Source organism: Lissotriton helveticus, chromosome 3_1, assembly GCF_964261635.1.
Source record: "Lissotriton helveticus chromosome 3_1, aLisHel1.1, whole genome shotgun sequence".
NCBI lineage: Eukaryota > Metazoa > Chordata > Amphibia > Caudata > Salamandridae > Lissotriton > Lissotriton helveticus.
Genome location: NC_136061.1, coordinates 1,212,559,582 through 1,212,575,441, shown reverse-complemented (window position 1 = coordinate 1,212,575,441; position 15,860 = coordinate 1,212,559,582).

Genomic DNA, 15,860 nt, shown 5'->3' with positions numbered 1-15,860 from the left:
CAGGAGGAGAAGTCCAACGGGAGATCACAGGGCTGATACCACCGGGGTCGGAAGCCGCAGGAGGCGGAGATACTTGGGGCAAGTAAGTTCTCTAAACTCAGTAAGCAATAAGGAATGAAATGGTTGCCAAAGCTCCCTAAACTGGTCTACATCCCCCGCCACAGTGAGGGAAAGCTTCTCCATACCCAACACATGCCACAACCTGTGGAGCCAGCCAGTGATAGACGGCACCGTATCCGTGTGCCAGTGAATCAAGATGTTCTGGACAGCGGAGCCTAGAGCTATCGCTATCTGCCTTCCCCTGCGTGATCGAAGAGGATACATTAGATCATTCGGGAGTCCCAGCAGGGTATAGGCAGGGAAGCGCAGCAGTTCAATTTCGAAATGAGAATCAATTTCATCCAGCACTTCTTTCCAGTAGGGTTCTAGAAGCGGGCAGTCCCATAATATATGTGTGAGTGTACCCCTGTGTCCACATCCCCGCCAACATGTGTCATCTTTACTATGATCAAACTCATGCACTCGTACATGTGTATAGTACCAATAGGTAGAGACTTTAGTCAACGTATCCGTGAGCCCCATGTGGTAAGCTGAGTGTCGCGCTCTATAAGATATGTGGTCCCATTCCTTAGGGCTCAATGTCCTCCCCAACTCCCTTTCCCAGCGTTCCCTCCCAGGGTGATAGAGGTGTGTCGTCGGTGGTTGCAACAGCTTGTATAAATCAGTTATCAGTTTGGAGTCCGAAGTCCGCGTCATGAGCCAGCGCTCGTAGGGGAGAAAAGGCCGATCGGCCGTCTCTCTCACTTGCGGCTGGAGGGCCCAATGGCGAGCCTGCATATAATGCAGTCGCTCCGTCTCTGGGAGAGAGAACTCCTGACGGAGGTGGGGAAAAGAGACAACCCCCTCTGGGCCATAAAGATGACATAAGGCTCTACACCCCACCCGTCGCCAACCGGCAAACGCTCCCCTCTCCATCCCCGGAGTAAAGTCCGGGTTGTCCGCCAGCGGGGTCAGTGGTGACGGAAACGTGGTGAGGTCGCGCAGAACGCAGGTAGCATCCCACACTCGCAGGGGTACCCTCGTGACAAAGGAGGCATAGAGGTTTTTGGGCCGATGAGGGTGGCGTAGGAAAGGGATCTCCTGCAGGGGTCTCCCTGCTACTGCCTGATCTTGAAAGAGCCAGTGCTTATCAGACTCCCACCTACTCCATTCCACCAGATAACGCAATTGCGTAGCTTGAAAGTACTTGCGAAAATCGGGGATACCCAATCCTCCAGCCTCCGGAGCCAGCAGCGAGAGAGCTCTGCGCATTCTAGGCTTCTTACCCTGCCAGACAAACCGAGAAACGTCCGCCTGCAGTTGCGAGATCCATCCCACCGGTGGTTGGAGTGGCAGGGCCCGAAACAGGTACAATACCTGAGGCAAGACCGTCATTTTGAGAGCAGCTATCCTGCCGAGCCAGGAAAGGGTGCCTCGGTTCCACCGACCCAGCTCCTCCTTAATCTTGGCACCTAGGGCACGGTAATTCGCCAAGACCATAGCCGGTAAGGTAGGAGCAATCTGGATCCCCAGATAGGGTACTGCCCCCGACGACCAGAGCATGGGAAACTGCCGCTGCAAACAGGCAGTGTCCGGCTTGAGGGAGATGTCCAGCACCACTGACTTCCCCAAGTTCATCTTAAACCCTGACACCGCGCCGAAAGAAGCCAGTTCCTCCATGCACGCTGGTAGAGCCAGTCGGGGCCCGTCAATGGATAAAATGACATCGTCAGCGTAGAGGCTGATAGCGTGCGTGAAGCCTCCCATCCGGACGCCGGTTACCATAGGGTTGTCACGCATCCGCTGAGCAAACGGCTCCATGTATAGCGCAAATAGCAGGGGTGAGAGCGGGCAACCCTGCCTGGTGCCACGCTCAATGCTAAAAGAGTCAGAAGCAAGCCCGTTGACACGGACTACCGCCGACGGGCGACTGTAACAATTAAAAATCATGGAGCGGAATTTTTCTCCGATACCCGCTTTCATAAGCACCCGTTCCAAGTAAGGCCAGTGGACCCGGTCAAATGCCTTCTCCGCATCCACCGCCAGCATCATTCGTTCCCCCGGAATCCGGGAGGCTTTCTCCAGTAGGTGAACAATTCGTTTTGTATTGTCCACCGTCTGCCTACCAGGGACAAAACCCGCTTGGTCAGGATCGTCGAGACCGGGCAAGTGGAGAGCCAGTCTAGCGGCCAGGATCCCTGTATATAGTTTCAGATCGATGTTCAGCAGAGAGATCGGCCTATACGACCCACACTGCTTCGGATCTTTACCTGGTTTAGGGATAACCGAGATGGTGGCCCGGAGCAGATCGGGCGGAATGGCCCCGGGGTCCGCAAAAGAGTTGAACAGGCGCGTCAGAATGGGGGCTAGCGTTGTGCAAAATGTCTTATAATAAAGCGCGGTGTAGCCATCTGGGCCCGGCGCCTTGCCATGTTTAAGCTTGGCAATAGCGGAGACCACTTCCTCAATCCTTATGTCTCTGTCCAAATGATCTGCCTGTAAAGGCTCCAGAGAGGGCAGCGTAACCGAGTCTAAGTACGCGTCCGTGGCCACCCCATCCGGGGGATCCCCGGTATAGAGATCTTTGTAAAAACCACGAAAGACGGCCGCAATACGATCGTCCTCAGTCTCCCGCAGCCCTCCCGGGCCAGAGATCTCCTTGACTAGCTGGTTCTGCCTCGCCACTCGGAGCCTATTCGCTAACAGCCTGCCGCAACAGTCCCCTCCAGTGTAGAATGTGTGTAGAATGTGTGACGTAGCCGCAATGCCGCATATTCCGCCCGGTCAAAGTCCAGGGCCACTAGGAGCTTCCTGGCTTCTTTGAGCTGCCGCCAGATTCGGGGAGCCCCTGTCCTGCGATGGATCTGTTCAAGTTCCCGAACCCGGTCCGTAAGTTCATCTCTCTTGGCCTGCCGCTCTTTGTTATCCGCCGAGGAAATCGCTATGAATTCCCCTCTGACAACGGCCTTCAGAGCTGCCCACTGCGTGGACCGGCTAGTGTCCGTATTATCATTATGGGATTGGAAGTCCCGAACCGCCTTCTCAATACGAGCTACCACCTCCGCCCTATGCAGCAGCGTGTCACGGAGGCACCACGTTCGAGGGCGGGGAGCCGTCGGGGGCAAACTCAGCAGGACCTCTACCGGGGCATGGTCAGAGAGGGAGATCACGCCCATCTCCGACCCTGAGGCCAGCGCTTTCACCGGAGAGGTAACCAAGAGGTGATCCAACCGCGCGTAGGTCTTGTGCGCATGGGAGTAATACGAGTAATCCCTATCAGTCGGGTGTAGGTATCTCCAGAGATCAAGGAGGTCTACCTCCTCTAGCTGCGCCCTACGGTCCGCGGAGAGTTCTCCGACCTGGGGGGAGCGTTGCGCCGACCTATCCAGTGTGGAGTCAAAGACAATATTGAAGTCCCCCCCGAGTATGATGTGCCGATCCTGGGAGGCGGTGACCTCCTCGATCGCTGCCTGTAAAAAGCGGTCCTGTCGCTCATTGGGACTGTACAGGGACCCGATCGTGAACAGAAGCCCCCCAATCCTAAACCGATAAGCCAAGAGTCTACCCTTTTGTTCAGTGAATTTGTGGAGAATTTCTCCCCGGAAGTGTCGCGCCACCAGTATTGCCACCCCAGCCGTTTTAGTGGTGCAAGAGGAAAAGAATTGTGAAGGGAACTTATGTGATCGGAGTCTATGTGTGTCTTGTGATAACAAGTGCGTCTCCTGGAGGAGACAGATATCTGCCTGGGTATTCTCCAAGAGTGAAAGGACAGCTCGCCGCTTGACCGGGTTATTCAGGGCCCGGACATTCAGGGTCACAGCCTTACATGTGGTTGGGGGCATGAGCAGCGGTATAGCAAAAAGCGACAAGGCCCCCCATCAGCAAGGCCGGGAGGACAATCGCGTCGCTCGGCCCAAGGTACAGCAGAGCACTAAGCAAAGGGCATCTATAGAAAAAGCAGGCGGGTCCGAGCAAAACAAGGCACAGATAAACCATCCAAGGACTCACAGCCCGCAAAAAGCATCTAGTGACCCTCCCCTCCCCTCTCCATTTTTCATGCAAAGCAAAAAGACAAGCCAGACTGTAAACACCATAGCCAGGCGGAAGCAAAGCAACAAGTACATACAGTGCCAACATGACTAGGAACCCCCACGTGCACTGGACGCCCCACCCTCCCCACCTCGAACTCCCGGATCCCTCCCTCCAACCCAGTCCCCAACGTCCCCAAACCCCCCCAACCGTCTCCCGACCTTCCCAACCCCCCCCCGCTCCCAGCCCCTTCCCGCAACTGGGACCGGCTCAACAACCCCAAACACCCCCCCCCACTCCCCCCCCAGAACCCCCGTAAACCCAGTGTCCCAGTCCGGTCCTTATCGGACAAGCCTGCGGAAAGTCAATGAAGTGGACGTCCAGCCACTGCGCACCCCTCCGTTCCCCCCCCCCAGACCCCCAAACCTGCAGATCCACGGTAGCGATGTCGATCTCCCCCCGGAGTTCATTCAAGCTGTCAGCGCCACCTCCACCGCCACAGGAGCCCCGGATCCATCCTGCGTAGCAGCAACCGACTCCGCCTGGGTCACAGGAGAGTCCGGCCGTGCCGAAGAAGCAGACGACCGTCGGCCGGGGACTGTCTGCCATCCATCTCTGGTCACACGGCTCCGGCGAGGCGTGTGATCTCCATCCTCAGTAGCAGTGATCCCCAGCACTCCACACGTTTCTTGAAGAGAACGCAACTGGTGCAAGGTTCCATTCCACCTGAAAATAAGCCGGAAGGGATGTCCCCAGGAATACTGAGTGCCATGCTCCCTAAGAAAGTCAGTCGCAATATTAAAAGCTTTGCGTTTCTGCAGAGTGGAGGCGGCCAGGTCTTGATAAAGGGCTACCCGGTGCCCCCGAAACTCCAGGGAGGGTCTCCTCCGAGCCTCCCTCAGTATCCACTCTTTCAAGGGGTAGTCCGGTAGGAAGGCCAAGATGTCGGGAGGAGGTGCCGAAGTCCGACGCTGCAGGCCCACCCTGTGTGCTCTGTCAATCCGGATAGGGAACTCAACCGATTCCCCCAGTACCTCTCTGAACAGCTCTCCCAGGTATGCCGCCACATCCTCCCCTTCCTCTCGGGATGGAATTCCCCGGACACGGATGTTGTTCCGTCTGGAGCGGTTTTCAAGGTCCTCCGTGTGCGATTGCAGGTCAATATGTGGTTCTCGGAGTCGGACGACCTCCTGCTGTAGTTGCGTAATCTCTTCATCCCTTGCATGGCCCGCATCCTCCACCGCGGCCACTCTGTCCCCCAGGCCATCAACCTCCCTCCTTATCTCACGGACCTCGCCTGCCACCTCCTGCTTAAGCGTTTGGAAGTCATCCCTTAGTGAGCTGAAGAGGGATTCCAAGAAGGACCTCGTAACCGGCGGCTCCCCTCCACTTGCTCCTTGGGAACTACTCGAGTGAGGTGGGGACGGCTGTACCCTATCATGTCTCACGGTGCCCCTATTCAACATCTCTGGCAACGTGCGTTCTCCCTTCCGCGACCCCCTGTTCTGCCCCATTACATTTATCGAGGCGTCCTGCCAGGGGATCCAATAGTCCAGCTCCCAGAGCAGCCCGGGAATCGAGCAAACGACCTCTCACGGTGTTCCGCAGATGGCTAATGGGGCCCGACCGCACCACCGGGGGAACAGGAACAGCGGCGGGGCCCGCGATCCGGTCCGCCAGCGACCGGGCGCCCCCCGGGGCCCTCAAGTCTGACCAGCCCGGTTCTGCTCGCGGCCCGCACTCCCCGGGCTCTGCGGCACCAAGCCGAGTTTCACCTACGCCAGCGCCACCGGGGTGTCCACCTTTGAGTAGCACACGAACAGCAGCTTGGTTTATGTATAGGTGAGGACGGGGATCCACTCGTAGACGCCGCTCCGTACGGGATCTGCCCGACGTGTTTCGAAGCTTCATATGCTTCTCTTCAGGGGCTTTAACGGAAGCGGTGTGCGCAACCACCGACCCACTTCCCCATTTTATATATAACACACCCACCGATGGGAGGCTCAAATGAGACTGTGCATTCTGGGAAGTGTGGTCCGGGAAGCACACAATCAAGTCCTGTATGGACTCCACAAGTGGGCCCGTCCTCGATTCCAAGTACGACTGCTGCTTCACTTTCGTGACCCCCAGGGTACCGGGTGGTGCATACTCCGCGGATGGACGGCCGCGTATAAATCAATGCTCGAAGGTGTCCACCTTTGAGTAGCACACGAACAGCAGCTTGGTTTATGTATAGGTGAGGACGGGAATCCACTCGTAGACGCCGCTCCGTACGGGATCTGCCCGACGCGTTTCGAAGCTCCATTTGCTTCTCTTCAGGGGCTTTAACGGAAGCGGTGTGCACAACCGCCGACCCACTTCCCCATTTTATATATAACACACCCACCGATGGGAGGCTCAAATGAGACTGTGCATACTGGGAAGTGTGGTCCGGGAAGCACACAATCAAGTCCTGTATGGACTCCACAAGTGGGCCCGTCCTCGATTCCAAGTACGACTGCTGCTTCACTTTAGTGACCCCCAGGGTGCCGGGGTGGTGCATTGATTTATACGCGGCCGTCCAGCCGCAGAGTATGCACCACCCCGGTACCCTTGGGGGTCACGAAAGTGAAGCAGCAGTCGTACTTGGAATCGAGGACGGGCCCACTTGTGGAGTCCATACAGGACTTGATTGTGTGCTTCCCGGACCACACTTCCCAGAATGCACAGTCTCATTTGAGCCTCCCATCGGTGGGCGTGTTATATATAAAATGGGGAAGTGGGTCGGTGGTTGCGCACACCGCTTCCGTTAAAGCCCCTGAAGAGAAGCAAATGGAGCTTCGAAACGCGTCGGGCAGATCCCGTACGGAGCGGCGTCTACGAGTGGATCCCCGTCCTCACCTATACATAAACCAAGCTGCTGTTCGCGTGCTACTCAAAGGTGGACACCTTCGAGCATTGATATATATATATATATATATATATATATATATATATATATATATATATATACATATATATACGGAGAAACCCGGCAAATTCCACACACAGAAGCACCAAACAAGAGGCTCACTTCAGCGAACAGGAAGCTTTTAATGGAGCTTGTAGCACAGCATTTCTAATGTCCCAACTAGTTTCGACACCCTTTGGCCTTGATCACGGGTAAGTATTGCACCAATAGCGTCTGTGCCTCCAAATTTAAAGTGATTCCAGTCACCTGTCCGATATTCGCAACGTGATTGTGATTTATACCATTTACTCTGTTAATGTCCTGGAAAGAAAATTATCAGAAATAAATAATTCGATTGGTACTTCTTGTTGGCAACAGCATACATCCAACAATTTACAAGTACAGTAAACAGTTGCTGAGATAGTTGTTGAGAACCAATATCAGTCTGCGGCACATTCAATTGATTCTACATATTATTTTGCATGTCTTACAGTCATCTGTGACCATTCTTATACAGGCTATTTGTTATTTTACTTAGTTTACGTAACAACTAAAATTAAATAAAATAGACATAACCCTTTAAAAACTAACTCCCAGAATACCTCATAACTGGGCAGGCAGTACGTGGGGAAATTCGATCAAAGATTTCATTCTTGTGGCACTGATGACATGCAGGGCAAGGCGCGTTGTGTCCGGTTTCTGTGAAGTCCTGAGGCCCCCCTTGGGTCCCCGTATACGTTTCAACCTTTGTGGTGCAAGTCCGCCGATCCGTGTGCTGGATACAGTGAGGCAACACTACTCATGCAGTCAGGAGCTGCCACTGGCAGCGGTCCTAGCAATACTTGCACTTTGAAGGTGGGCTGATGCTGTACCAATACCTTGGTCAAAGAAAAACGAACTGCAGAAGCCGGAAGCCAGTTTAGCAATCAGCCAGCTTGTGAAACGGGGCCCCTTCACACGCCTCTGGCTGACGTGAAAATGTCCACAAAACCCCTCCGAGGAGCAGAAGGAAGAGGCCACACGAGGAATCCAGGGAAAAGCCTTTATTGGACAGCAGTTTAGGCATAATGCATTCTGGCAATAGATCCTTCGTCAGATGCCGCTGCTAACCTTGAACACACCCACGCCTTCACATTTAAATAGTCCTGTAGTCCTCCCAATGTTAGGAGCACTGCCCTCCCCAACCATGTGATCGTCCGCCTGCTGCAATACGGTAGGTACTACAGCTCCCAGAATACCTCATAACTGGGCAGGCAGTAAGTTGGGAAATTCGATCAAAGATTTCATTCTTGTGGCACTGATGACATGCAGGGCAAGGCGCGTTGTGTCCGGTTTCTGTAAAGTCCTGAGGCCCCCCTTGGGTCCCCGTATACGTTTCAACCTTTGTGGTGCAAGTCCGCCGATCCGTGTGCTGGATACAGTGAGGCAACACTACTCATACAGTCAGGAGCTGCCACTGGCAGCGGTCCTAGCAATACTTGCACTTTGAAGGTGGGCTGATGCTGTACCAATACCTTGGTCAAAGAAAAACGAACTGCAGAAGCAGGAAGCCAGTGTAGCAATCAGCCAGCTTGTGAAACGGGGCCCCTTCACACGCCTCTGGCTGACGTGAAAATGTCCACAAAACCCCTCCGACGAGCAGAAGGAAGAGGCCACACGAGGAATCCAAGGAAAAGCCTTTATTGGACAGCAGTTTAGGCATAATGCATTTCGGCAATGGAGCCTTCATCAGATGCCGCTGCTAACCTTGAACACACCCACGCCTTCACATTTAAATAGTCCTGTAGTCCTCCCAATGTTAGGAGCACTGCCCTCCCCAACCATGTGATCGTCCGCCTGCTGCAATACGGTAGGTACTACAGCTCCCAGAATACCTCATAACTGGGCAGGCAGTACGTGGGGAAATTCGATCAAAGATTTCATTCTTGTGGCACTGGTGACATGCAGGGCAAGGCGCGTTGTGTCCGGTTTCTGTGAAGTCCTGAGGCCCCCCTTGGGTCCCCGTATACGTTTCAACCTTTGTGGTGCAAGTCCGCCGATCCGTGTGCTGGATACAGTGAGGCAACACTACTCATGCAGTCAGGAGCTGCCACTGGCAGCGGTCCTAGCAATACTTGCACTTTGAAGGTGGGCTGATGCTGTACCAATACCTTGGTCAAAGAAAAACGAACTGCAGAAGCCGGAAGCCAGTGTAGCAATCAGCCAGCTTGTGAAACGGGGCCCCTTCACACGCCTCTGGCTGACGTGAAAATGTCCACAAAACCCCTCCGACGAGCAGAAGGAAGAGGCCACACGAGGAATCCAGGGAAAAGCCTTTATTGGACAGCAGTTTAGGCATAATGCATTCCGGCAATAGATCCTTCGTCAGATGCCGCTGCTAACCTTGAACACACCCACGCCTTCACATTTAAATAGTCCTGTAGTCCTCCCAATGTTAGGAGCACTGCCCTCCCCAACCATGTGATCGTCCGCCTGCTGCAATACGGTAGGTACTACAGCTCCCAGAATACCTCATAACTGGGCAGGCAGTAGGTGGGGAAATTCGATCAAAGATTTCATTCTTGTGGCACTGATGACATGCAGGGCAAGGCGCGTTGTGTCCGGTTTCTGTGAAGTTCTGAGGCCCCCCTTGGGTCCCCGTATACGTTTAAACCTTTGTGGTGCAAGTCCGCCGATCCGTGTGCTAGATACAGTGAGGCAACACTACTCATGCAGTCAGGAGCTGCCACTGGCAGCGGTCCTAGCAATACTTGCACTTTGAAGGTGGGCTGATGCTGTACAAATACCTTGGTCAAAGAAAAACGAACTGCATAAGCCAGAAGCCAGTGTAGCAATCAGCCAGCTTGTGAAACGGGGCCCCTTCACACGCCTCTGGCTGACGTGAAAATGTCCACAAAACCCCTCCGACGAGCAGAAGGAAGAGGCCACAGGAGGAATCCAAGGAAAAGCCTTTATTGGACAGCAGTTTAGGCATAATGCATTTCGGCAATAGAGCCTTCGTCAGATGCCGCTGCTAACCTTGAACACACCCACGCCTTCACATTTAAATAGTCCTGTAGTCCTCCCAATGTTAGGAGCACTGCCCTCCCCAACCATGTGATCGTCCGCCTGCTGCAATACGGTAGGTACTACAGCTCCCAGAATACCTCATAACTGGGCAGGCAGTACGTGGGGAAATTCGATCAAAGATTTCATTCTTGTGGCACTGATGACATGCAGGGCAAGGCGCGTTGTGTCCGGTTTCTGTGAAGTCCTGAGGCCCCCCTTGGGTCCCCGTATACGTTTCAACCTTTGTGGTGCAAGTCTGCCGATCCATGTGCTGGATACAGTGAGGCAACACTACTCATGCAGTCAGGAGCTGCCACTGGCAGCGGTCCTAGCAATACTTGCACTTTGAAGGTGGGCTGATGCTGTACCAATACCTTGGTCAAAGAAAAACGAACTGCAGAAGCAGGAAGCCAGTGTAGCAATCAGCCAGCTTGTGAAACGGGGCCCCTTCACACGCCTCTGGCTGACAAGAAAATGTCCACAAAACCCCTCCGACGAGCAGAAGGAAGAGGCCACACGAGGAATCCAAGGAAAAGCCTTTATTGGACAGCAGTTTAGGCATAATGCATTTCGGCAATGGAGCCTTCATCAGATGCCGCTGCTAACCTTGAACACACCCACGCCTTCATATTTAAATAGTCCTGTAGTCCTCCCAATGTTAGGAGCACTGCCCTCCCCAACCATGTGATCGTCCGCCTGCTGCAATACGGTAGGTACTACAGCTCCCAGAATACCTCATAACTGGGCAGGCAGTACGTGGGGAAATTCGATCAAAGATTTCATTCTTGTGGCACTGATGACATGCAGGGCAAGGCGCGTTGTGTCCGGTTTCTGTGAAGTCCTGAGGCCCCCCTTGGGTCCCCGTATACGTTTCAACCTTTGTGGTGCAAGTCCGCCGATCCGTGTGCTGGATACAGTGAGGCAACACTACTCATGCAGTCAGGAGCTGCCACTGGCAGCGGTCCTAGCAATACTTGCACTTTGAAGGTGGGCTGATGCTGTACCAATACCTTGGTCAAAGAAAAACGAACTGCAGAAGCAGGAAGCCAGTGTAGCAATCAGCCAGCTTGTGAAACGGGGCCCCTTCACACGCCTCTGGCTGACGTGAAAATGTCCACAAAACCCCTCCGACGAGCAGAAGGAAGAGGCCACACGAGGAATCCAAGGAAAAGCCTTTATTGGACAGCAGTTTAGGCATAATGCATTTCGGCAATGGAGCCTTCATCAGATGCCGCTGCTAACCTTGAACACACCCACGCCTTCACATTTAAATAGTCCTGTAGTCCTCCCAATGTTAGGAGCACTGCCCTCCCCAACCATGTGATCGTCCGCCTGCTGCAATACGGTAGGTACTACAGCTCCCAGAATACCTCATAACTGGGCAGGCAGTACGTGGGGAAATTCGATCAAAGATTTCATTCTTGTGGCACTGATGACATGCAGGGCAAGGCGCGTTGTGTCCGGTTTCTGTGAAGTCCTGAGGCCCCCCTTGGGTCCCCGTATACGTTTCAACCTTTGTGGTGCAAGTCCGCCGATCCGTGTGCTGGATACAGTGAGGCAACACTACTCATGCAGTCAGGAGCTGCAACTGGCAGCGGTCCTAGCAATACTTGCACTTTGAAGGTGGGCTGATGCTGTACCAATACCTTGGTCAAAGAAAAACGAACTGCAGAAGCAGGAAGACAGTGTAGCAATCAGCCAGCTTGTGAAACGGCGCCCCTTCACATGCCTCTGGCTGACGTGAAAATGTCCACAAAACCCCTCCGACGAGCAGAAGGAAGAGGCCACACGAGGAATCCAAGGAAAAGCATTTATTGGACAGCAGTTTAGGCATAATGCATTTCGGCAATGGAGCCTTCGTCAGATGCCGCTGCTAACCTTGAACACATCCACGCCTTCACATTTAAATAGTCCTGTAGTCCTCCCAATGTTAGGAGCACTGCCCTCCCCAACCATGTGATCATCCGCCTGCTGCAATACGGTAGGTACTACAGCTCCCAGAATACCTCATAACTGGGCAGGCAGTACGTGGGGAAATTCGATCAAAGATTTCATTCTTGTGGCACTGATGACATGCAGGGCAAGGCGCGTTGTGTCCGGTTTCTGTGAAGTCCTGAGGCCCCCCTTGGGTCCCCGTATACGTTTAAACCTTTGTGGTGCAAGTCCGCCGATCCGTGTGCTGGATACAGTGAGGCAACACTACTCATGCAGTCAGGAGCTGCCACTGGCAGCGGTCCTAGCAATACTTGCACTTTGAAGGTGGGCTGATGCTGTACCAATATATATATATATATATATTCACAGAAAAAACCATAGGTTATAGACCATATATAGTTAGGAATTAGCATTTACAAAACCTTGAAAATTCACTGAAAAAACCATAGGTTATAGACCATATATAGTTAGGAATTAGCATTTAGAAAACCTTATTTTACTCACACAAAACCATTGAAATTCCATATATAGTTAGTTGCACTAACTATATATCGCGCACCCGCAATCCACTGCTGATGATGTCACATATTACATCATTCATGACATGGTCAGTGACATCACTGATGACATCACTGATGACATCTCAAATGACATCACTGATGACATCACTGATAACAACATCCAGTGATTTTTTGTTTCTATAAAGTTTAAATATGTCTTACATATTGAAGAATGAGTGGATGTGTAAGTGTCTGGACGAAGGATTTAGTAGGTGCATGACTGACTGTATGAGTGAGTGATCAAATGTGTCTCACTGACTGCATGGGTTAGTGACTAAACTGTCTTAATTTGTGCATCATTATGTCTGTTGTTCTGTAAACTGCTGCATGTGTTGATCAGTAGCTATATGAGTAACTATATGGGTTATTGATTGATTGCCCAAGTATTTGTATGGGAGACTGAGTGTGTGTGTGGCTAGCTGGGAGGTGTGTGACTCTGTGCAGATCAATCTGTACTTGTATCAATGATTGTATAAGAAGGTAAGTATGTGTTAGTATATGTTTGAAAATGTAAGGTGCTCTATGTTTAACTGTATAGACAAGAAAATGGAAGTGTCATTGATTCTTTACAGGACTGACTAGGTGTGTGAGTAACTCCATGGATGAGTGGCAGACTGTGAGTGTCTGTATAGGTGTATGAGTGCATATGATAGTGTTGTAAAGATGAGTGATTGTATGTATGAATGATTGTATGGGTGAATGAGTGAAGGTGTGTGTAGACGTAGCAATCAGTGAGTGCGTATGTAGTAACTAGTATTGGTGTGTCAATGGTTTCAAAAATTATACTCTCTTTTTAACACTGGGTGAAACAGAGGTTATATTAAAATGTGAGGAGATGCATTGTATTGTCACATGAATGATATCATCAGTGATGTGGTCATTGATGTCAAATGAGATGTCATCAGTGATGTCATCAGTGATGTCATTTGAGATGTCATCAGTGATGTCATCAGTGATGTCACTGACCATGTCATGAATGATGTAATATGTGACATCATCAGCAGTGGATTGCGGGTGCGCGATATATAGTTAGTGCAACTAACTATATATGGAATTTCAATGGTTTTGTGTGAGTAAAATAAGGTTTTCTAAATGCTAATTCCTAACTATATATGGTCTATAACCTATGGTTTTTTCAGTGAATTTTCAAGGTTTTGTAAATGCTAATTCCTAACTATATATGGTCTATAACCTATGGTTTTTTCTGTGAATTTCATTGGTTTTTTAACAGCTAATATCTGTAGCTGTAAAATGTATTCTTCTTTAAATCCAAAAATATATTTTATATGTTTATGAATAAATTTTTTTTAAAATATTTCTTTTTCTTCGTTCCCGCTTCGCGAATCGGGAAGCTTCCCGTTAGCTGACCTTGATGCCGCGAAATAGACCGCGAGCCGGTAAACGTTTCTTTACCGCAAGTGCCGCGTTAGAAAACAACATCGTGACGCCTCCCGTCCGCATGATGTTTCACGTTGTCGCGTGATACGTCATATGACGTGCTACGTTAGCGAACTGGTACGCGAAGCGAGTCGCAAAGCGCAGGTTTCTGGAAGCAAACCGGGAGGCCCTGCAAAGCGCTTAACGTAAACACAGCAAGTCATGTGACTTGGTAATAACACTTTTCATTGGTTCATTTCACTTTTGGTTTCCTAATGATGTAAGACTAGGTCATATAATCTAAAATGAACACTTTTGATTGGTTGAGAACTCTTGTTTTTCCCAAATGATGAAAATCCCTCCTTCTTTCCTCACTCTGACTTTCATCATTGTGAGAGAAAGACCCTTTGTGATCACTGAGCAATGGCTTCTTTAGTAGCTTCAGCTGGTGCTTCCCCACCACCTCCACCACATCCAAGGAAGAGTGGACCACCTGCTCAAGTTATAATTCAACAAGAAGAAGAAGAAGAGGAACAGGACGACGAGCACGAAGAGAGGCAGTTTTTGCCTGAGCAGCCCAGGACGTCTCACCGGAAAGAAAACTTCATTTGGCAATTTTTTAAAATTCCCAAAGGTCAGAAAAAAGTAAATGCAAGATACGTAACTTGCCTTATATGTCAAGATAGACTGTCCAGAGGAACCGAGAAAAAATACAGTTTCGGAAACTACACAATGCATCGCCATATGACTAGGTGGCATCCTAACAACTACAGTGCTGCACAGTTTCGGAACGACCTAGATAATCTCCCTATTATGGCCAGAAGATCTGTTGTACCGGAAGTAACGGGACCAGAGGGCAGGGAGATGGTGCCAAATATACAAATGAAATTTGGTGAAGTAAAACACATCTGCGTATTTTGCGATGGATTCATTTCCTACGGAGAAAAAAGCATCACTCTGATCAACAGAGCTATTGACTATCATATGCAAGTTTGTACGAAACGCCCAAAATAATAAATACTTCTTTTTTTGTTTTGTTGCTCCTGTTGAGCCCTTTACAATGAATCGTTTTCATTGCCCCCTCCAAGAAAAACCCAAAAAAATATAAAACTGTTCAGAAAAATTCAAAAAAAGTAAAAAAATGTTCCGAAAAATAATAAAAAAAATATAAAACAACAAAAACAATTAAAAAAAAAGTTCTTTTCAGAACTACCTCCCCGTTATTAAAAAATTGGTACAATATTTGGAACTGTGCCAACCTCTATTTCTCTTAGTTCGCTTCCCAGTTCGCTCGCCGGTACGCGAACCAGAAGCGAACCAAAAACAGTAAGTATAAGGGAAGGAAACAGACACTTATGTTAAAAGAAAGACAGCTATAGGGGAGTAAACTAGAGATACTATTACCCGTAATCCACTGCTGATGATGTCACATATTACATCATTCATGACATGCTCAGTGACATCATCAGCAGAGGATTGCGGGTTTTTTGGCAACGTGCCTTATCCACGGTTTAATAACGCTGCCTTTTGCTTTATATAAGTTTTCAAATTGTATGAAATATATACCAATAGGTCGTTATGAACCTTTAGGTAGTGCTTTTCTTCATGAGGTCTGGTCGCTTCCATACACATACAGATGTTTCAAAGATGATCAAGAAGTTTATCTGAATGGAGAGGAATGCACTGAGACGCCAGATCATTCACTAATGTGTAGGCACATACAGTTACACGGTTCATGCAACAAACACCGACCAAATATGGCTTGCGTGTTGCAAGGCACGCCAGTTCCTGCTATCATCCCCACGTTCAAGTTGTTGGAAAATGGTAGTTATTTGATGCTCAATAATGAAGATTGTTCTGAGTTAATTAAAAGTATTCCTTTTATCGTAACAGTAAGTGAACGGGTTATTTGCTGCAGAAATGTTCTATTTCCTCCCACACAT